The following is a 24,102-nucleotide window of genomic DNA, read 5'->3' as shown; positions in this document are numbered from 1 at the left end:
ATCTACCTGCATAGGTTCGGATGCCGAGGCCGCGGAGGTAGAGCCGAATCGCGAGCAGGAAGGACTACGTGTTGCCGGAGAAACGCGGGGAAGTCTTCTCACCCTGGCGGACTCGCGAGAGCGATCCTGGAAGCGCAAATCAATGCAAGTCGCCAGGGAAATGGGATCCTCGAGGGATGTCAGCGTATCACGACCCGCCAGCTCGTCCTTGGTACGAGCAGACAAACCCCGCCAAAATGCTCTCACCAGTGCCTCATTGTTCCACCCGAGCTCAGAGGACATGGTGCGAAACTGAATGGCATACTGGCCCACTGTCAGAGTACCCTGGCGAAGATTAAAAAGAGACTCGGTGGTAGAGGCCAGGCATCTAGGTTCGTCGAAAACCTTGCGAAAGATCTCTAGGAAAGTGGAGAGCTGGGAGACCAATGGATCATCTCGCTCCCAGAGGGGGTTTATCCAGGCCAATGCTTCGCCCTCCAAGTGGGATACCACAAAGGCCACCTTGGCTCGGTCTGTGGGATATTGCTGAGTTAGCAATTCAAAGTGCAATTGGCACTGATTTAAGAATCCCCGGCACAATCTGGGGTCTCCGCTGTACCACGGAGGGTTAGCTAAACGGGGTGGTGGGTGTGGAACAGAAGCCTGACCAGGGGCAGCGGCGGCGGACTGGAGAGATAGGAGTCGGTTATCCACCGAGGCCATATAATTTAAAATATGAGCCTGGGTATTGTGTTGCTGGGCGAGTTCCTGCTGGAGGCTGGCCAGCTGGGACGCATTCCCGGGGTCGGAGGGATGCAATGCTGATAGCCGAGACTCCATGGTCTTCAGGAAGGCCATGATCCGGGCCTGATTCTCCTGTAGGAACGCTAGTTCCTTTTGGGCAGTTGCTGAGGTACCAGTGGGGTCCATGGCCTGATCGTGCTGTGAGGATACCCGAAGGTGAACCCACTGGACCACGGCAATGAACCTCCCCTGGGCGAGCGGGCCAGGTGGACCACCCCCTATACAGGGAGCGTTAGGGACAGGCCCAGGGGAAACTATTACAGCGGCAGCTGGTACCCAGGGCAGACACGGGAGGCGTAACAGGTGGCAGGCAAGACAGCCGAGTAGACTGGCGAGACAAGAGGCAGAAAATATGGAGAGAGCGGAGATACAGGCAGGCACGACTGGAACACAGGAAGTCGGGCAGGACGGAGACACAGGCTGACACCTCAGGGACGCAGGAAGACCAGCAGGATGGAGACAGGGTGGCACGGCTAAAACACAGGAACACTGGCAGGATGGCGACACAGGCTGACACGGCTGAAACAGAGGAGCACAGGTAAACTGAGAAGGTAACACGGGTAGGAGGTGACAGGAGGCTGCAGGAGGACACGGAAGGAGCGGAAGACAAAGACAAACGTGGGGCCAGAATCACTACAAATGCCAGTGACGATCAGGCAGTGTCAATAGGAAGAGGCAGCCTGATATAGGAAGGTTAGGAGGTGCTTCCGGGTCAGGGTCCTCCAGATCATAGAGAGGACCGGGAGGAGCGGCCGAGCCACAAGAGGCAAAGGGCGCATGCGCGGCGAGGCCTGCAGTGTGCGTGCTCTCGAGAAGGAGCAGGCGCCACTGCCAGAGCAGAAGAGAGGACGGGGACGCGCCGGGAAGCTGCATCGCGGTAAGTATGACGGGACACGGGGGGCAGCGGCGCAAGCGTATTTATTTGTTTAACATTTGTATAACTAACTGGTATATTATTTTTTGTATGTCATAGGACATGATGGGGGGTAAAAAATTGTCATGATGTCAATTTTTATTCTAAATGTATCAATATTCAATTATGAACTTTATTTTGGCTACTTTTTAATATTTATATTTTGTAATATACAGTAGCCTTGAATATATCAATGAATCACTATGTGTATTGCATGTAAAATGTCTTATGTAAGTACAATATATATTATTATATTTGTTGTTTATGGTAACACAACACAATATTGTGCACTGAATACACCTTACTTTAATTTTTGAATTAGGCACTTATAAAATAAGGTCAGCGCGCATGTGTTTTATGTGAGGCTGCAGAGAGGCAGAGTATGATCTCCTGCCATCCTGCTGTTCCCTGACCCTTTTGGGTCTGGGGACTGTTGGGTCGTGTGATCGTATTATGCCTCTCCCATTGGTCTGGCAGATCCTAACATGCTACACATGCGCCAGTGATTGCCCCTTCTCACATTAGGCCATCCCCGTACCCTAAATGTCCATAGACTGTATGCTAGGATATTTATATAATTGTCATGTGATAAGGTATATGGGCAATGTTAGAGTAGCTCTTGTTTATCAAACAATGTACCTTTCTCAAATTCCCTATTTTTATTAATTTATTATAGCTGATCTGGCTTTTCTGTAGGACCTTGAGGTAGCGGATGTGACCATAGGCTGCGTTTGCCATTGGCTTAGACGAGATAGAAGTTTTAGTCTAACTAGGACCTTCAAAGTAGCGGTCATGTGACCACAGGCTGCTTCTGCTATTGGCTGAACGCCAGTCTATGTAGACAATGCTTTTGTTGAATGCTGAAGTGAAGGATGAGTCATTGTTTATTCATCCCATGCATGCTCAGTTGATGGGAAGTGTGGATACCTAGATAAGATCTCCTGCATTGCACAAGTGTTCCCTGTTAGGAGCATTGTTATTGTTATTCCATGTCTCTCCTTTATTACACAGATGTTTCTCATTAAGGGCACCCAATGACACAAGCGGACGCTCCATTTAAACCGGATTGCGCCCTGCCCTGACACGCCTCCAGGAGAAGCAGTGTGAAACGTGCGTTGGGGCAGAGGGACGTCCGGGGATTTCCACTCAGCAGACCTCTGGTATGTTTTCCTGCCTTTTCCAAACCATGTTAATATGAAATGTCCACTTGGATCATTTTGTTATCTTGATTTCAGTATTTGTTTCTGGTAGCGGCATATCCTAGACAATTGTATAACAATTGTATGCCATATGGGCACTAATTAACATTGGGGTATAATGCATGCTCATTATTTAACTACTGAATGGTGTTTAGTAGGGTATGTTACACATTGGGTCTGCATTTATTTCTGAGTGGTTTCCTATGGTTGAATAGTCCCTTTTTTATCATTCCTGTACCTTTTCTTGTCATCTTGTTTTTAAAATGTTGTTAATAAAGAATATTTTTATATCCTATGCCATCTAGTGGTAATCTGTCTTTTCACACCACGGTTTCCACAATAGTGATCAGCTATTTCTATGGCATAGTCTCCTCTTTATATATACATATGATGATTATTTGTACTGTTTTGGGCATTTTTGTGTGATTTAATTGTTCATACTGTTTAACAGAGCCCATTGTGATGGACTTCAAGGCCATGGAGAGTTCCTGGCAGGCTAAGGCCACTAACATATTTAAGAAGGGTACTGGATCGAGTTCTATTTTAACTTCTAATAATCATTCGGAAAATGTGAAAAAGTATAAAAGTGTGCTACATAAAAAAATCAAAATATGGTGGACCAAGGTCACTTTAGAAAATTATGTGGTCCAAAAAATAATCCCCAGGGGTCTGAGGATAAACATCTTTCCCACTTTTGACTTGGGTGATGAGAGCCTTATCAATTGGTGGATTAAGGCAACAAATGCATGTTCTATAGAATTTATTAACATCATCATTGAGAAGAATGCTTCCTCATTGAAAATAATTGAGACAAAAATTGAGACTTTGCAAAAATCTCTTCAACAAGAATTGAATTGTGAGACGTTTCAGGAAATGATTACTGCCTTGGATAAGGATGTGGAGAAATGGGAGACTGCTATCAGCCTAAGCAAACAGAAGAAATATGAAAGAGATCTTGGTGACTTTGAGGCTGCATTCACACGGGAGTGTGAAGATAGGCGGGAAGGCTGCGCAAGATGCTGGAAGGTGAGAATAACAATATTTTTTATTTCTTTATTATTTTTTACATCCTATCTTTTACTACTGATGCTGCATAGGCAGCATCAGTAGTAAAAAGTTGGTCACACTTGTCAAACACTATGTTTGACGAGTGAGACCAACCTGTCAATCAGTTCTCCAAGCGATGCTACAGATCGCTTGGAAAACGCTAGCATTCTGCAAGCTAATTACGCTTGCAAATCGCTAGTTTTTCCATGGGAAAATCGCGGGAATTTAAAATGCGATTTTCCCGCAGAATGGAATTCCGGAATTCTCGCGGTAACTTCAGCGAGAGTTCCGCTACGTGTGAAGCCAACAAAATTTTTCATTGGCAAATTAAGAAGGAATCAGTGAGGGGGAATCTATCTAGAAGCTCGTCTATTGTATCCATTTCATCTTTGAGTGAGGGAGGTGGATCTAATTATGAAGGGAGATTTGGCCCTAGGACCAGACAATCGTATAAAAAGAACTCATCTCAAAGAAAATTTGAAAAAGACTCAGTTAAGGTGATTAATTTGTCTTCACATTTGTTATCAGAGGTACAGGAAAATGTGCTTTACAAAGGATTGACTTTTTCCCCCTCATCTAATTTAGATCCATTTACCATCACGAAAGATCTGAACCTTTTTGCAAGGAAACTGGTTTTAAAGAAACTTCACTTCAAAGGCAATGTGGATGAAGGATTATCTAGTAGTGAGGAACAACAGGCCTTGAAGATCTTGGAATCCTTGATTGAAGAAAATACCCCTCCAGTAAGTAACAGCTTCCCCATGAAACTGATTAGTAAATCAAAAAAATTTCCGCCTCTCACTTCAGTCCCTGCTCTTGATATGTTTACTAAAATGGTTGCCATGGATATTGAAAAGTTGAGTAGGTCAAAAAATATTGAATTTAATAATTTGTCGAGTCCAGAGAGCCGCTCTTGATGAGCTGAGCGGGTGGGATGTCGTTGTCTTCAAAATGGCCGATAAAGGAGGCAATATTGTGATCTGGCCAAATATCACGTATGAGGCACAGGCCTATAAATTGTTACACAATCCAGATGAATATAAATTACTTCATTTTAACCCATTGAGTGGGTTTAAAATTGAACTCACTGAAATTCTTACTAGAGCCTACGAAGACAAAGTCATCCCCAAAAGACTGGTTGAAATTCATGAAAAAATGAGTCCAAGGCTGGCCACCTTCTATTTGATTCCGAAGGTCCACAAAAACCCTTTGGACCCACCAGAGAGACCAATTATCGCAGTCAATGAGGGCCTATGTGAAATCATTTGTGAGATTGTAGAATATTTTTTGAAACCTTTGGTCCATCAGTTGCCTTCTTTTATTAAGGATACCACTGCTGCCTTGAGTCATTTGGAGAATATCCAGTTGACAGAAGAGATGATACTTGTCACTGAAGACGTAGAGGCCCTCTATTTGTCGATTAGGCATGTAGATGGATTAAATGCGGTGGAAAAATATCTTAGGTCTAGTAATGTTGATGTAGATACAGTATGTCATCTTTCATTTTGACATTACTTAGGTTCATTTTGACACACAATGCATTTATTTTTGATGGCAAGGTTTTCTTGCAACAGAGAGGCACGGCAATGGGGGCCTCTTGCGCCATTTCCTATGCCAATCTCTTCATGGGGGCATGGGAGTGGTTGGTGTTTTTAGGGGGATGGAGTTCAGGGGGTGGATCGAGTCCACAACTGGATCCGCTATATTGATGACATCCTGTTCATATGCAAAAAAAACCCCTGTTTGGGAGAGAAGAACAGACAAATCGCGGCGTCCTAAGTGCGTAAACACAATATTGTAGTCTTTAAAGGGTGCACAATTTTATGCACACACCTGATAGAAGACTAATATAGCTTTAGATTGTGTCTCCTCAAAAATCCTTCCTTTTGGGATACTTCTCAGTAGACAGGGCTTGCAGCTTGCCTCGGGTGGATCCAAGTGAAAGAGCCAGGTTCAGGCTCACACAGGATGAGTAAATCAAGAAAGGCACATCCAGCCCATAAACGGCAGCGCTTCCCAGGACTCACATCCAAAGATGATATTCCATATTTTTTATTTCATAGGTTAAAAAAGAGATACAACGCGTTTCGGATACAATGTATATCCTTCATCAGGTATCATAAAAACACAGAACAAATCCTAATAGTATAAAATTCAGTTACACTTATTTATAGTAGCAACCTTTTATCCCAGTCTCAGAAACTTGATTTAGGGTGTGGACCAAGTTCAGGAACACACCCACTGATTGATCCAACCTTGACAACATAGATGCAAGAAGGAAAGAAAAAAAAAAAATAAAACCAAAAGGAAAAAAAAACCCAGAGAGAGAGAGAGAAAAAAAAAAGGCAACGTTCAAACTCTCTCTATGATATCATTCAATCCATTTGGATATAATGTTCCCAGATGATATATCCAAAACGTTTCTTTCCGGTTTAAAAGAGCATTCCTATTTGCAACACCAGAGGGTATCTGCTCCACCGGAGTTACTTTTATGTTAAAAATTTTGTTATGTTTAATTAGTAGATGCCTTGAGAGACTATGTTTTAAAAAGCCGTTTTTTGCTCTATTTCTGTGACCATTAATGCGGGACCGCAGTGTCTGGACAGTGCGTCCCACAGATTGCAAACCGCAACTGCATGTGATTACATATACAACAAAATCACTGTTACAGCTGAGTCTTTGTGAAATCTCAAAGACCACACCAGTACTATTACATTTGATAGTTTTAGCCCTGTGATCTAGGATCCCACAGGTACAACATTTTTTAGAGGTGCATTTAAAAACTCCGCCTTGAGAAACACCATATAAAATTTGATCCGTACTTTTTTTTTATAGTTTTTTCCTTTTGAATCCAACTGTTTTTTTAATTTACTGTGGGCCACCAAATTTTTCAAAGTTTTCCCCCTTCTATATGGAATCCCTGGTTTATCAGGGAGATGTTTTCCCAAAACAGGGTCACGCTTCAAGATATACCAATATTTTGAAAGCACAGTTCTTATTACTTTATTTCCCCTATTGAATGTGGTCACAAAATTCAATTTCCAGCGATCATCACTTTTTTCTTTACCAATAGTCAAATTATCCCCCTTCCTATTTTTTCCTTTTAAACATTCCTCCTGTGTTTTTACTTTGTTATCCCTATATGCACTAATTATCCAATTTTTTGGGTATCTTTTTTCCTTAAATTTTCTTTTTAGAATTTTAGACTGAACTACATATCAGATTCTCTCGTACAATTCTTTCTTATACAAAAAAATTGGCTGTGGGGTATATTAACCTTCCACTTCTTGTAATGTGCACTGTTAAAATCTAAAAAGCCGTTTGAATCCACCTTTTTGAAGTGGGTTTTTGTAATAATTTTTTTCCCACTATGGCTGATCTCTAGATCAAGAAACACCATTTTTTCTTTATTAATTTTGATGTAAAGGTAATCCCCCAGGTGTTATTATTGAGCTCCTTTATTAACTGTGCCGCTTCCTCCTCTGTCCCCTTCCATATAATAATCAGATCATCAATGAAGCGCTTATAAAGCCTTATTTTGTCATTGAAAACAGGCTTAGAGAGTGACGATGAGGACTCGAATCGCCCCATGAATAAGTTTGCGAAACTTGGCGCGAACCGAGTCCCCGTCGCGGTGCCGAGCAACTGTAAATACAGTATGCCTTCAAAAATGAACACATTGTGTTCAAGAATGAATTTGAGACCCTTTAACGGAAAATCTCTTTGTTCAGGGAGCATCTCTGTCTTTGCTAAATAAAAACCCACCGCATTTATCCCCATTTCGTGATCTATGTTGGAATATGAATTTACATCCAACGAGATAAAGGAATAGTTATCTTCCCATTCAATATCCCTCAGTTCCTCGATTAATTGTGTGGAATCTCTCAAATATGAAGGAAGAGACTTTACCAGATCTTGTAAAAACAAGTCAATATAATGAGAAATATGACAAGTCAAAGACCCAATTCCTGATATAATCGGTCTGCCAGGTGGTTTTTCAGGGTTCTTATGCAGTTTTGGTAAATGATAAAATAACGCCATGGTTGGCGCAGAATTTGTTAAAAACTTTTTTTCTGTTTTATTAAAAATATTCCTCTCGTAGGCTTCCTTGATCATATGGTGATAGTCCCGGACAAAGCATTGTGTGGGATCTTCTTTTAAAATTTTGTAATATCTCATATCAGACAATAGGTTCAAAGCTTCCTCAATATAGTCAGATCTGTTTTGCACAACTACTCCCCCCCTTTATCAGCTTGTCTTATTACTATATCTGTTTTTTCTCAAATCCTCCAATGCCACTTTTTCTCTTTTAGAGATATTGTTCTCCTTTTTTACCTTGTTTTTTTTCCCAATTCCATGCTTTTGAATTTTATTTTTATTATTTTCCCACTTCCTAAATTCTTCAGATACTAATGAAAAAAAAGTATCTATATTTGGTCCTCTGTGTTGATGAGGATTAAATAGAGATTTTGGGTGTACCTCCTTGTGGATACAGTATATTCACTTTCTTTGTTTGTCTCTGTTGGAATCAGTATTTTTTTTAGATCCCCAATGTCCCCATTTTTTTCAGTCAACAAGAAATGCCTTTTAAGAGTAAGTTTGCGAGTGCATGCATTTAAATCGAGAAAAAGATCAAATGCATTCATATCTTGAGCAGGGCAGAAATGTAGTTCCCTACTTAAAATTTCCATTTCTGAAAAGGATAAAATGTGGGATGATAAATTAAATATTTTAACCAGAGGCAGATTTGATTGTTTATTAGTTTCTGGGTTCCTTGTTTTTTTTTTATATATTCTCAGATTTCTATTAGATCCCTTTCCTCTTGCTCTACTTTTCTTTTTTTTTTACCTTGATGTTACAGCCGGTGCAAAGTAATTTGTAATATGATTCTTTTGTATTGGACTTAAAATTTGGGCTGTTTGTGAGAAGCTGATTAGTGGTGGTAAAATTATTTCTGAAACACTTGGACGTGTGGGACCTAGCTCTAAAAAAGAGATGTTGGATATTACTGAGGATGGAGATGGTGTAGGCGCTTGTATTATTGTGGTGAATGTAGATGAGGATTCTGTATTGTCATGGATAGTTAGTTCATTTATATCAAATTCAACATTGGAAATTTCCAACCTGTGGGGAACAGTTGGAATTTCCAGTGGGGGAAGTCCTGGATTGGGGGGAGGTAATGTTGGAGCATTTTTCATTACAATGATCCTGGGCTCTAGTGGAATTGTTTTTTCAATGGGTGGAGGTTTTTTCTTTTGTACATTTCTATTGAGTATAGTATGAGGATTTTCAGGGGTAGACGTATTAAGAGGTAACTTAATTTGAGAGATAGTGGTTTCAACATCATGTATATTTTTTATATTTGAATTGGTTATAATCCTTGTTTGTTTTACACCCAATTCTTGTGGGACCAGGGCTTCTGTTCTTAAATTGCCAGGGTGTCTTTGTAGGTTAATTGATACCTATCAGGTTTTTATTCCTGATTGGTTCCTTTGACATTAGTTTAGTTTTAAAAGTATCCCTGCAAATTTTTTTTTTTTTTACATCTACTAGTTCATTTTCAAATACTTTGAGTTTCTTAGTAATGTCATCATTCCCCAAATTAAAAAAATGTAAATTTTTGAACCTTTCAAGTTCAAGTAATTTTTTTCATAGATCATTGCAGCTTTGCTGGCTAGCTCAGAACGCTTTTCCACTAGCAAACTCATAAGACTATAAGAACAATCATTTAAAATATTATTCCACTTATTGGTAAAATTACTGTCATCTAGAAAAGTACTATTAAAATGTATCTTCAAACCATTTGGAACTATTTTTTGATCAATACAAATACCTAGAAATTCTGCATCGATCAGATGTCTTATTTCCATCTTCATATGTTTTTCAAAGTCCAAAAAAAGACCAGTGATAGTCCTTTTAGTCTCAATATCAATCACAGGTTTAGTGCAGGAATTATCCAACCTTATATTAGTCATGTTCTTAATGGATGATAACAACTCCTTTCTCCTCTCAATTCTGTTATTATAATACTCCATTCTCACTCCAGGCTGCTCGCTCCCCTTTGCTATCTGGGGTGTCTGTCTTCAACCGATTAGGAAGAACTCCTTTCAGTAACAATATGCAAAAAAAAACCCTGTTTGGGAGAGAACAGACAAATCGCGGCGCCCTAAGTGCGTAAACACAATATTGTAGTCTTTAAAGGGTGCACAATTTTATGCACTCACCTGATAGAAGACTAATATAGCTTTAGATTGTGTATCCTCAAAAATCCTTTCCTTCCTTTTGGGATACTTCTCAGTAGACAGGGCTTGCAGCTTGCCTCGGGTGGATCCAAGTGAAAGAGCCAGGTTCAGGCTCACACAGGATGGGTAAATCAAGAAAGGCACATCCAGCCCATAAAGGGCAGCGCTTCCCAGGACTCACATCCAAAGATGATATTCCATATTTTTTTATTTCATAGGTTAAAAAAGAGATACAACGAGTTTCGGATACAGTGTATATCCTTCATCAGGTATCATAAAAACACAGTACAAATCCTAATAGTATAAAATTCAGTTACACTTATATATAGTAGCAACCTTTTATCCCAGTCTCAGAAACTTGATTTAGGGTGTGGACCAAGTTCAGGAACACACCCACTGATCGATCCAACCTTGATTTACTCATCCTGTTCATATGGGAGGGTTCAGTTGTGGACCTTGAGTTGTTTATGAGTAAACTTAATAACAATAATCAGAACATCAGGTTGTCGTACAAATTCGGACGCCAGATTGAATTTTTGGATTTATCCATTTCAGTGCTTCCAAACGGCCACCTCTCCACAAATGTGTTTCGTAAGGCCACATCCACCAATTCTCTTCTCCATGCCTCATCAGCCCACCCTAGATCCACAATACAAGGCATACCCATTGGGCAGTTTTTGCGTATAAGGAGAATTTGCTCTGAAGATTATTATTTCGAATAACAATCTGTAATTCTAAGAAAACGTTTTAAAGATTGTGGTTATAGCCATAGGTGTTATGAATGAGTCACTGTAGGAGGCAAAAACAGAAATGCTAGCTAAGTCCAGAAAACCAGAGAAGTTGGCAGCTATCGGATTGCAGACCCCTGAACCTATCAACAACTAGCTGTAGCCGTGGGGGGTTCCTACGGTGCCCTAGACCCCTCGATCACAGCCGGAGAACTACATAGCCTAAAGACAGAAAGGGAAATCTAAACTGCCCCAGAGCAGACCCCAAAGCAATAGGCAGCCCCCAACATATAATGACGGTGAAGCAAGAAGAAAAAACACTAACACAGATAGAAAGATAAACTGAGCAAATGATGGGGCCCAAGCTAACTAGATAGGACAGGATAGAAAAGCTGCTGTCTGCAATCCGCCAAAAACATTATCAAAACAAGAGCCAACAGACTGACAGGGGAAAAAGGCCCTGAATACGCTAGGCTTCAAAAAGACTATGTCAGTACTCAGGTATCTTCTGAAGACAGAGCAAAAAGACACAAAGGAATTCAGCTCACCCCAGCAGGGAATGGCAGAATCCAGAAAAGCAAGGTAAAATAAAACCAAAACACAAATGCAAAAAGCAAGGCAGAAAACTTAGCTTTTGAGGAGCAGGAATCAGACTGGTCTCCTAGAATCCCTCAGAGAAATCACCAGCGAGGCAGAAGGGCGTCGGCTGCCTTATATCCAGTCAGCAACTCCCGTCACCCAGTCATCCTCTACCAGCTCAGGTGTTTGGTAATCAGCCTCACTACCTTCCTTCACCAGAAGAGAGAGTTCATCAGACCTCAATGGTGAAGGTGAAAATGAACACATAACACATAGGGCCATCCAAAAGGACTACATGAAGGCCAAGACAACAAAGAGGAAACAATTGCTACATAAAAATGAACCCATTGCTCCTCATAATGATGAAGATTCTCAGGTAAGATTCATTACCAACTACAATAACAAGTGGAATCAATTAAGAACAGTTATAGAGAAACACTGGCAAATTCTTTTTACCGACTCAGTCCTGAGACAAATTTTGCCAAGTAGTCCCTCATTGGTAGCTAAGAGGGCTTCCAATTTGTGGGATATTTTAGTCCACAGTTTTTATCCCAAGTGTAGAGCCAGGGTAAATAGAAATCTGGAAGGAAGTGGCTTTTTCCCATGTAGTACCTGTAAAGGTTGTGCGAATATGAAAAAAAGTTTAATCTTTCATAATTTTGATCGCTCTAGAATATTTGTCATCCGTCCTCACATCACATGCTCCACTAAGGGAGTTGTATATTTTGCCGAATGCCCATGTGGCAAAGTTTACATTGGAATGACTAGTAGAGAGCTGAAAATTAGGGTTCGAGAACACTGCCTTGATATCGATAAAGCAAAATCAGTAACAGATGTCACTTCGCTAAAAACTCTACCGAGACATTTTAGGAAATACCACCAGTGCAACTCCAGACGTCTAATTGTCAATGGGATTGATGTTGTTGATCTTCGACATAGAGGGGGGATTTGCCCAAAAGATTGGCCAAGAAAGAATGCCAATGGATTTTCAGGTTGGGGACACTTACTCCCCAGGGGCTCAATGAAACACCTGGTTTTGGCGCATTCTTATGAATTATTGGAAGTATAGGATGTGGGGGTTCTTTATTATTTTAATACTAGTATTGTTTTTAACATTGGTGTTCATTTTTTGTGTTTTTAATTTTCTATTCTGATTATTACAGTCCGATTCTGGTACATCTTATCCATTGATGATGGGAGTATCTGCTGTTTGTGCTGGAATTGGGTGTCAAGAAATGAAGAGACCAAGAATTAACTATTTCGTAATTGGATTATATGTTTATTACTGAGAAGGATTTTCCATTAATTAATGTTAGCTGCATTTCATTATCTCACTTTATGCCTTACCTTATTTATTTAATGTTTGCATAACTGGTATATTATTTTTTGTATGACTTAGGACATGATGAGGGGTAAAAAATTGTCATGATGTCATTTTTTCTTCTAAATGTATCAATATTCAATTATGCACTTTATTTTGGCTACTTTTTAATATTTATACTTTGTAATATACAGTAGCCTTGAATATATCAATGTATCACTATGTGTATTGCATGTAATATGTCTTCTGTTAGTACATGTATTATTATATTTGTTGTTTATGATAACACAACACAATATTGTGCACTGAATACTGCCCTGACACCGCCTCCCGAAGCAGTGCGAAAAGTGCGTTGGGGCAGAGGGACATCTGGGGATTTCTACTCAGCAAACCTCTGGTATGTTTTCATGCCCTTTCCAAACCATGTTAATATGAAATGTCCACTTGGATCATTGTGGTATCTTGATTTCAGTATTTGTTTCTGGTAGCGGCATATCCTAGACAATTGTATGCCATATGGGCACTAATTAACATTGGGGTATAATGCATGCTCATTATTTAACTACTGAATGGTGTTTAGTAGGGTATGTTACAACAGGTACACATTGGGTCTGCATTTATTTATGAGTGGTTTCCTATGGCTGAATAGTCCTTTTTTATCATTCCTGTACCTTTTCTAGTCATCTTGTTTTTAAAATGTTGTTAATAAAGAATATTTTTATATCCTATGCCATCTAGTGGTAATCTGTCTTTTCACACTACGGTTTCCACAATAGTGATCAGCTATTTCTATGGCATAGTCTCCTCTTTATATATACGTATGAAGGATATTTGTACTGTTTTGGGCATTTTTGTGTGATTTAAGCCTCAAAATCTTAATGATTTAGAGATGATCTGCAAAGAGGAGTGGACCAAAATTCCTCCTGTCATGTGCTCAAACCTCATCAACAACTACAAAAAAGTCTTACTGCTGTGCTTGCCAACAAGGGATTTGCCACCAAGCATTAAGTCTTGTTTGCCAGAGAGATCAAATATTTATTTCTCACTGCAAAATGCAAATATATTTATATAAGATATACAATGTGATTTTCTGGATTTTAGTTTTAATATTCTGTCTCAATGTTAAAATTAATCTACCCTTAAAATTATAAACGTTTCATGTCATTGTCAGTGGGTAAACTTACAAAATTAGAAAGGGATCAAATAATTATTTCCTTCACTGTATGACCCTTTCATGCCTATCATTAGGCCAGGGTCACACTAACCGACAAAATACAGCAAAAATGCCAATAGTGATCAGAAATTGACAATTAATTCTCACCCAAATATGTATAATGTATAACAGCAAGTAAGATAAAATATAACTTTTAATGCATAGCTTAAAAAATTACCAGACCTAATGTGTCACCAAATAGTGATAAAAATGAGATGCCCATACACTGGGTGATCCCCAAGGGATAATTGAATACACCCAAAAGCATCAAATAGGAATATAGAATGCAGCTAGTATATCATCCAAACAGCAATCTATATATATTGGATACAGCATAAAAAATAGCAGCAAAATGCCATAGCCAATTGCACTCATATGTTCATATACTGGCTAGACCAAAAAAAAGAGGGAGGGTTCATAGCCACCAATAGATGAGAATAATAAAAGGAACAATCTCACCAATATTTTGCAGACGGTCAGGAGTCTCCAGGGATACTCATCATACATGTGGAAAGGCAGCAATGGGAGTACAATACCCTGAACGGTTTGGAGCGATCAAAGGAACCATAACTGATTTAATGAGCCATTCGCAGTTTCACTGTACCATCCGTGTGTACTTACACGTGCATGGCTCAATCTTTGAGACAAGCATATGCTACTGGCAGGATCGCTCCAAACCGTTCAGGGTATTGTACTCCCATTGCTGCCTTTCCACATGTATGATGAGTATCCCTGGAGACTCCTGACCGTCTGCAAAATATTGGTGAGATTGTTCCTTTTATTATTCTCATCTATTGGTGGCTATGAACCCTCCCTCTTTTTTTTTGGTCTAGCCAGTATATGAACATATGAGTGCAATTGGCTATGGCATTTTGCTGCTATTTTTTATGCTGTATCCAATATATATAGATTGCTGTTTGGATGATATACTAGCTGCATTCTATATTCCTATTTGATGCTTCTGGGTGTATTCAATTATCCCTTGGGGATCACCCAGTGTATGGGCATCTCATTTTTATCACTATTTGGTGACACTTTAGGTCTGGTAATTTTTTAAGCTATGCATTAAAAGTTATATTTTATCTTACTTGCTGTTATACATCACACTAACCGACGCAAAATACGGTCCGTAGTTTACATGCGTAATACGGATGAATGACCCCTAAATTGTGCTCCGTATGTCATCCGTAAGCAAGGTGTGGTCGCGAATTTTGCGCATGTCAGCATCCGTATGTAATCCGTATGGAATCCGTATTGCGAGATTTTCTCGCAGGCTTGCAAAATGGACATTTAACGGTTTTGAGGCCTGCTATTTAAATCATTAGCCTGCACCCTATTTATTGGCTCAGGAACAGGTGGCTGCCTCCATTCTGTCCATTTGTGACCTTGCCTTCACTAGGTGTGTTGCTGTTGTATGTGCAACATGGCAGACAGACTGAGTTTCAACACAACTGAGCAGGTTCTCTTCAACTGGCTTTTGTCACGCCGCTTTGGTCAACCATACCCAGTGATAGTGGATCCGCAGAGGAGGAGACGCATGTGGGTACATCCACTTTTGAGGCAACGACTCACAAGTGGTCATTTTCACTGCCTCTATTCTTCTCTGCGGGAGCATCCGGCTAAATTCTACCAATACTGTCGCATGAGCCTTGCAACATTTGATCGACTCTTGGAGACAGTGCGCCCTGGGATAACCTTTCAGGACACAAGGATGCGCAAAGCTATATCTGCAGAGGACCGACTTCTACTCACATTACGGTATGTACTACACAACCACATTCTCTATGTTCATGATGTGTTGCCCAAAGTATGTATTTATTGCTTCATGGACTATTTTTAATGCCCTCATCTTATTCCAGATATGTTGAAACTTACAGACCAGAATGTTATGTGTAATATGTACTGAATATCACTTAGTCATTGTGCGACCAAATATGTGTGTGTTAGTAGATCTGAAATCCTAACAAGTTTGGTATGTATGTACCTGTTTTTTGTTTAATTTGTGCATTCTAAAATGTCCCTTTTCTGTTGTTCTTCAGCTTCCTGTCCACTGGCCTGTCTTATGCCGCCCTCCACCATGAGTTTCTGATTGGAAGATCTACCATTTCTGGCATAGTCAGGTCGACATGTAGTGAAATATGGTCAAGACTACATCAACTCGTCATGCCCGAGCCCAGGATGGAAGAGTGGTTGAGGATGTCAAGGGACTTTGAGGAGGAATGCCAGTTTCCTAATTGTATTGGGGCCCTTGATGGCAAACATAACCGGGTGCGTAAGCCGCCGAACTCTGGTTCCCAATTCAATTATAAACAATACTTTTCTGTTGTATTGTTGGCTCTGGTCGACCCTCAATACAAGTTTATAATTGTTGACATTGGGGCCTATGGAAGGACGGGAGACTCTCGAGTCTTCAATACTTCCATTATGGCTCGGCGGCCACGCACCAACCAGTTGGATCTACCGCCACGCCAGCTGCCAGGCTCCACTCAAGAATCTGTCCCTTATGTCCTTGTGGCAGATGAGGCGTTTCAGTTAACGCGCAATGTCATGAGGCCATATCCCCGGCGCAACCTTGACCACAGGCGCAGAATTTTTAACTTGCGCCTATCACGTCCTTGGCGACTGGTGGAGTGTTCCTTTGGCATTCTTTGTGCCAAATGGCGGGTACTCCAGTCTGCCATTCAGCTTAGTGAACAAAATGTTAATGAAGTAGTTAAAGCCTGTGTGTTTCTTCATAACTTCACCAGGATACATGATTGTTCCTCCTCTGCTGGTGTTGTGCGTGGGTTGGACAATGTGCGTAGGGCGAGACCACCTATCAACCCTCAACATAGACCGCTCTCTGGGCTCAAAGTGCGTGATATTTTCACAAATTACTTTGTCACCTGAGGGTGAAACTTCTTGGCAAGAGCATGCTGTGTCTATGTTATAAGTTTTTGGTTTATGTGTGTCTAAATATATATATTTCTACCCCTTATGATTCCTTGAGTGTTTTATTGCATTGATAAGCGTATGTTAGTATGCTGACACTGTTTTTTATAATTGACACTGAGACGTTAAATGTAGTAGACAAATGTTTACTTTTGCCTTTTTTTTGGGGGGGGGGGGGGTTTGAGCAAAACATATTATTGCCATATGAGAACTGTGGCAATGGGCCAAATTGGCCTTTTTGCAGATGTCAACATTTGTTCAAAATAACACATAGAGACAAAAAAAACAACATTATGCAATACCAAAATGGCTACATTATAAATTGTGGAAAGTTGGGGAAGGAGAAGGCGGAAGACCAGCCTGTGGTTGCAGCTGGCTACTTTGCCCAACATCGCCCTGTGTGGGGGGATACTGTTGCCCATGATGTGGGTAATTTACTGCCTCCTGGGATTGTTGTGGGTACTGGCCAGAGTGATACTGAAGAGGGGCATCTTGTTGGGTCTGGTATGCCCGTGTCTCATACCCACCAATATATCCATGTCGTCCCCAACCAGGTTGGGACCAGCCTCCAACACTGGGTGGGAACAAGTGGCGATATTGATGAGGTTGGTTAGAGCCAGACATATGTGGCTGCTGTTGGGAAGGTTGGGTAGGGGGAGGAAGGGGGTGAGGTGTAGGCCCACGTATTTGAGGATCCTCAGAGCCTGCTTGAGCAAGCATGTGTGTGGGGTGTCTAAGGCGCATTAGATTTCTGGGTGAAAGCTGCCACCTCTCCAGATATTCAAATAATTCATATGAGGTATTGAGGTGTGTGCAAGCATCAAGCAGGATCTGAAAACATCCTCGAATATGGAGCCTCACCTCACGGGAAAGGGCACGAAGGTAAAGGGCCAGGCTGCGCGAGTATCCCTCCTTGCCATCATCAGTATTGACTCTAGCCAAATAGTTGAGGACCCCAGTGTCCACATTTGTACGTGTATCCTGGGCAGGGATCTGGCGCCTTCTTCCTCGCCGGGATGGTCCAGCAGGCTGTGGTGAGGCCCGGATCTGGGCAGTTGGGCTGCTGCTCATGTTGCCCTGCTCCTCCAGTATGGCTGATGGTGCAGCAGCAGACGGTCCTGGTTGTGGATGTGGTCCTGGTGGTGGGGTTTGTGGCACAGGCACTGGGTTTTCCTGCGAGGATTCTTCACCCATGCTTCTTGTAGGGGGAGAAGATGGGCCAGCCACCTCATCCCTTACAGGATCAATGATGGGCTCTGTATCTGAGCCAGTTCCTCTCTCCATAAGGTTGGACTGAGTTCTGTTATGAAATAGAACAGAGCCAAAAATAATTCAATATTTTTGGCCCCGTAAAGTATCTGTGTAATGTGGTGTGAGGTATTTACTTACGGTCTCAGATCCAGAATAGGGGCAAGGAAGGAGAGGCGGTCATAATAAATGTATTACCTCTTTAGGTGGCCCGCATCCCCACTCCTGGACCGCTGCTGACGTTCCCGCCTGTATTGGTCGCGGATGCTGCGCCACCGTCTCATCACATCTTCCACTGCAATGTGACAGGAAATATTTTGAATTTCACATATTTGATATGTCACATTTGCTAACAGTAGCCTAGGCATGTGGCCTTCTGGGGTGTGCTTTCTACCCAGGGTGGCATATATAATTGGGGCATCCAGGCCAGATACACAGGGTAACAGTAGTTCATGTATCAAGTAACTACACTTACTAACTTGGTAGGCTAGGAGGATGAGGAGCTTGTGGCCTGGGCCAAATTATGGCAGTGTAAAACCATGGGTCACATCAAAATCTACCCGCCTCATGAGTAAAAAAGTAGAAGCACAGGAAGGGGGGGTGCTGATTCTATATGCATTTTTTGATGTGAGGTAATTTTACACAGTTTTTGGGTTGTACTTACTCAGTTGCTGCTGCTCCTCACGTGGCCGATCACCAAAATCGTGGAACATCTGGCGACATATGCGCCTCAATGATGCCTCCTTTCTTGCCAGGTTGGCATAATCTGCATCACGTTGGTCCCAGATTTCTGGCCGCTCCTGCACTAAGACAATAAGCATCTCCACATTGAGGAAATATGGCGCCATGACGCTGATGTACTCCGTGAAGGCGAACTTTCTGGATGTCTGGAGCGCTTTTTGAGTTCATTTGCATGTCTAAGCTTCCTGATGATGGATTGGCCCGTTTCCTGTCACATGCCAAAAGACCTGCGTATTTCTCGCAAGTCACACGTGTGGTCCGTGTGTAATCCGTATTTTCTGCGCACCCATAGACTTGCATTGGCGTACTACGGGCGTAGTACACTGACAATCGCAGCATGCTGCGATTGGCACGGACCGTAGAATACGGACGAGAAATATACGGCTGTTGGGAGCTACCCCATAGAGAATCATTTGTCCGTGTGTAATGCGTGCTTTTAACGCCTCTCACTCGTCCGTATTCCTCTCTAGTGTGACCCCGGCCTTATGCCTTTAAACATCTTATCACACAATGTGTGTGGTCTTAACTCCCTGCACAAGTGTATTAAGGCCTTTTCCTGTTACAGCTCCCAACAAACAGACGAGATCTGCCTGCAAGAGACACATTTCTCTACCACATCGCACCCAAAGTTTTTGTCCCCCTCTTACTCACTTTTCTATACAGCTAATGCCTCAAATAAATCTAAAACTAAAGGTGGCGCCATTTGTTTCAAGAAATTCGTCCCCTTTTAAATCATTGGTCGCAGACAAAGAGGGCTGTTTTCTAATAGGGACAAGTTTTATTTTTGACAAGAAGGTGACCTTTGTCTCTTACTATGCTCCTAACACTCACCAATCTGCCTTCTTTTCTCGGCTACTTGACCTAATTTCCGAACGAACATGCTCAAGGCACTACACTACTCTGCAGTGACTCTAATTGCATAGTTAATACTACCCTTGATAAGTCTATAAACACTGAAACTTTAGTTCCCTTAACAGCTCCTCTTTCTACAGATTCAGTTGCTCTAAGCCAGGGTTCCCCAACTCCAGTCCTCAAGGTTCACCAACAGATCATGTTTTCAGGATTTCCTTAGTATTGCTCAGGTGATAATTGCTTCACCTGTGCAATACAAAGTAAATCCTGAAAACATGATCTGTTGGTGGGCCTTGAGGACTGGAGTTGGGGAACCCTGCTCTAAGCAAACTTTTCTCTCAACACCAATGGGCGGATTTATGGAGAGAACAACACCCCTCAGTTAAAGACTATACATACTTCATGCCATTTAGTCTATACAAGAATAGACCACATATTTGTTCATCCATCATTCATACCCAATGCAGCATGCATTTCTATTCAGTCTACTCCCTGGTCAGACCACTCCCCAGTCCAGCTCACCTGTTCTACTTCACACCCACGGCCCGTTCATTCAACAGAACTCTAAGTAACTCCTTAGGCCGGGGTCACATTAACCGACGCAAAATACGGTCCGTATTTTACATGTGTAATACGGATGAATGACCCCTAAATAGTGCTCTGTATGTCATCCGTAAGCAAGGTGTGGTCGCGTATTTTGTGCATGTCAGCATCCGTATGTAATCCGTATGGCATCCGTATGGAATCCGTATGGCGAGATTTTCTCGCAACCTGGCAAAATTGACATTTAACGGTTTTGAGGCCTGCTAACTATTTAAATCATTAGCCTGCACCCTATTTATTGGCTCAGGAACAGGTGGCTGCATCCATTCTGTCCATTTGTGACCTTGCCTTCACTAAGTGTGTTGGTGTTGTATGTGCAACATGGCAAACAGTCTGACTTTCAACACAACTGAGCAGGTTCTCTTCAACTGGCTTTTGTCACGCAGTTTTGGCCAACCATACCCAGTGATAGTGGATCCGCGGAGGAGGAGACGCATGTTGGTACATCCACTTTTGAGGCAACGACTCACAAGAGGTCATTTTCACCGCCTCTATTCTCTGCGGGAGCATCTGGCTAAATTTTACCAATACTGTCGCATGAGTGTTGCAACATTTGATCGATTCTTGGAGACAGTGCGCCCTGGGATAACCTTTCAGGACACAAGGATGCGCAAAGCTATATCTGCAGAGGAGCGACTTCTACTCACAATACGGTATGTACTACACAACCATATTCTCTATGTTCATAATGTGTTGGCCAAAGTTTGTATTTTTGCCTTCTTGGAGTAAGTTTTATGCCCTCATCTTAGTCCACATATGTTTCAACTTACAGACTAGAATGTTATGTGTAAGATGTACTGAATATCACTTACTCATTGTGCAAACAAAGATGTGTGTGTTATTCGCTCTGAATTCCTACCAAGTTTGGTATGTATGGACCTGTTTGTTTTGTAAATGTGTGCATTCTAAAATCTTCCTTTTCTGTTGTTCTTCAGCTTCCTGTCCACTGGCCTGTCTTATACTGCCCTCCACCATGAGTTTCTGATTGGAAGATCTACCATATCTGGCATAGTCAGGTAAACATGTAGTGAAATCTGGACAAGACTACATCAAGTCGTCATGCCCGAGCCCAGGATGGAAGACTGGTTGAGGATATCAAGGGACTTTGAGGAGAAATTTCCAAATTGTATTAGGGCCCTTGATGGCAAACATATCCGGGTGCGTAAGCCGCCGAACTCTGGCTCCCAATTCTTCAATTATAAACAATACTTTTCTGTTGTATTGTTGGCTCTGGCCGACCCTTAATACAAGTTTGTAATTGTTGACAGTGGGGCCTATGGAAGGACGGGAGACTCTAGAGTCTTCAATACTTCCATTATGGCTCGGCGGCTACGCACCAACCAGTTGGATTTACCACCACCACGCCAGGCTCCACTCAAGAATGTGTCCCTTATGTCCTTGTGGCAGATGAGGCGTTTCAGTTAACACGCAATGTCATGAGGCCATATCCCCGGCGCAACCTTGACCACAGGCGCAGGATATTTAACTTGTGCCTATCACGTGCTCGGCGACTGGTGGAGTGTTCCTTTGGCATTCTTTGTGCCAAATGGTGGGTTCTCCAGTCTGCCATTCAGCTGAGTGAACACAATGTTAAAGAAGTAGTGAAAGCCTGTGTAGTTCTTCATAACTTCACCAGGATACATGATTGTTCCTCCTCTGCTGGTGTGCGTAGGCCAGACAATGTGCGTAGGGTGAGACCACCTATCAACCCTCAACGTAGACATCTCTCTGGCCTCAAAGTGCGTGATATTTTCACTAATTACTTTATGGCACCTGAGGGGGAAACTTCTTGGCAAGAGCATGCTGTATCTATGTTGTAAATGTTGGTTTGATGTGTGTCAAAATATATATATATTTCTACCCCTTCTGAATGTATGACTGTTTAATTGCATTGGTAAGCGTATGTTGATACGGTTTTTGAGAATTAAGACAGAGACGTAAAGTGTAGTAGACAATTTTTACTTTTGCCTTTTGTTGTTGTTTTTTTTTTTTTGAAAGGCAAACATATTCTTGCCCTATGATAAACTTGGGCAATGCGCCAAATTGGCCTTTTTGCATATTTGAACATTGTTGAAAAATAAAACTTTCACACATATCCAACAACAGAAATAATGCAATAACAACATTACAACATTAGACATTTGGAATCCAAAGTAAAAAAGAGGAGTTCTCCATCATCAAAATGATCTAATTTATTATGAAGGTTTTCAAATCATATTAATAAGCCACCATGACAGGCAAGGCTACCTTACGCGTTTCTGAGACATATTACATGTCTGTAAAAAAAGACAATATTTCAGCGCACTATACTGGGAAAGTCAAAGGATCAAATTACAATACTCAATTGATAATACATAGAGAGAGCGTGATGTTGTTGAGGCTGTTTGCCTTGATTTGGGAATATAGTTAGCTGGCCAAAATTTTACTAATTGAATATGGACAGCACACCTTTTCTATGCATTATCAAGTGAGTAGTCTGTTTTGATCCTTTGACTTTGCCAGTATAGCGCGGTGAAATATTGTCTTTTTTACAGACATGTAATATGTCTCAGAAATGCGTAAGGTAGCCTTGCCTGTCATGGTGGCTTATTAATATGCTTTGAAAACCTGCATAATGTTAGTTTTATCTTTTTTAGATCATTTTGATGATGTAGACCACCTCTTTTTTACTTTGGATTGGGATTTTGAGCACCAGTTGAAACACACTGGACATCTCCTGCCATCAGACCGCTTATGGACACTCATGTACAGTATGTGTAAACAATTTGCATGTTTTTATGCACTTATAAGGCTGAGTTCACACGTGGCGTTTTTTTCGCGTTTCCGCGGCGGTTTTATCCACGCGATTTTGCCGCGAAAACGCGAAAAATAAGCATCCCATGCATTCCTATGGGATTCCGCAATGCTGTGCTAATGCTGCGGTTTTTACAGCGGCGGAATCGCTTCGCGGTAAAAAACGCAGCATGCTCATTAATTTGCAGAATCGCGCCGATCCCGCACCCATAGGAATGCATTGTTCCGCTTACTTCCCGCATGTGGCTGTGCACACCATGCGGAAAGTAAGCTGAACAATTGCGGATGGTACCCACGTTCCGGAGGAGAGGAGACTGTCCTCCGGGCTTTGGGTACCATATCCCTGTAAAAAATAGAATTTAAAATAAAAAATATTGTTATTCTCACCTTCCGGCGTCCCGCGCAGCATTCCCGCCTCTCTCCACGCTCCCGTTCCCAGTAATCCTTTGCGAAAATGCCCGCGATGGCGTCCGTTCTCGCGGGATCGCGAATTACCGCGAGACATCGCGATCCCGCGAGAACGGACGTCATCGCCGGCATTTTCGCAAAGGATTACTGGGAACGGATGCGCGGGACGTCGGAAGGTAAGAATAAAACCATTTTTTATTTTTTTTACATTCTATCTTTTACTATTGATGCTGCATAGGCGGCCTCAGTAGTAAAAAGTTGGTCACACTCGTCAAACACTATGTTTGACGAGTGTGACCAACCTGTCAATCAGTTCTCCAAGCGATGCTACAGATCGCTTGGAAAACGCTAGCATTCTGCAAGCTAAATACGCTTGCAAAATGCTAGTTTTTCCGCGGGAAAATCGCGGGAATTTAAAATGCGATTTTCCCGCGGAATGGAATTCCGGAATTCTCACGGTAATTTCCGCGAGAGTTCCGGTACGTGTGCACTTAGCCTCAA

This window comes from Dendrobates tinctorius, unplaced genomic scaffold (assembly GCF_039654945.1).
Source record: "Dendrobates tinctorius isolate UK_male_01 unplaced genomic scaffold, ASM3965494v1 ptg000011l, whole genome shotgun sequence".
Classification (NCBI taxonomy): Eukaryota; Metazoa; Chordata; class Amphibia; order Anura; family Dendrobatidae; genus Dendrobates; species Dendrobates tinctorius.
The sequence above is the reverse complement of the archived record's forward strand: the minus strand, read 5'-3'. Positions refer to the sequence as shown.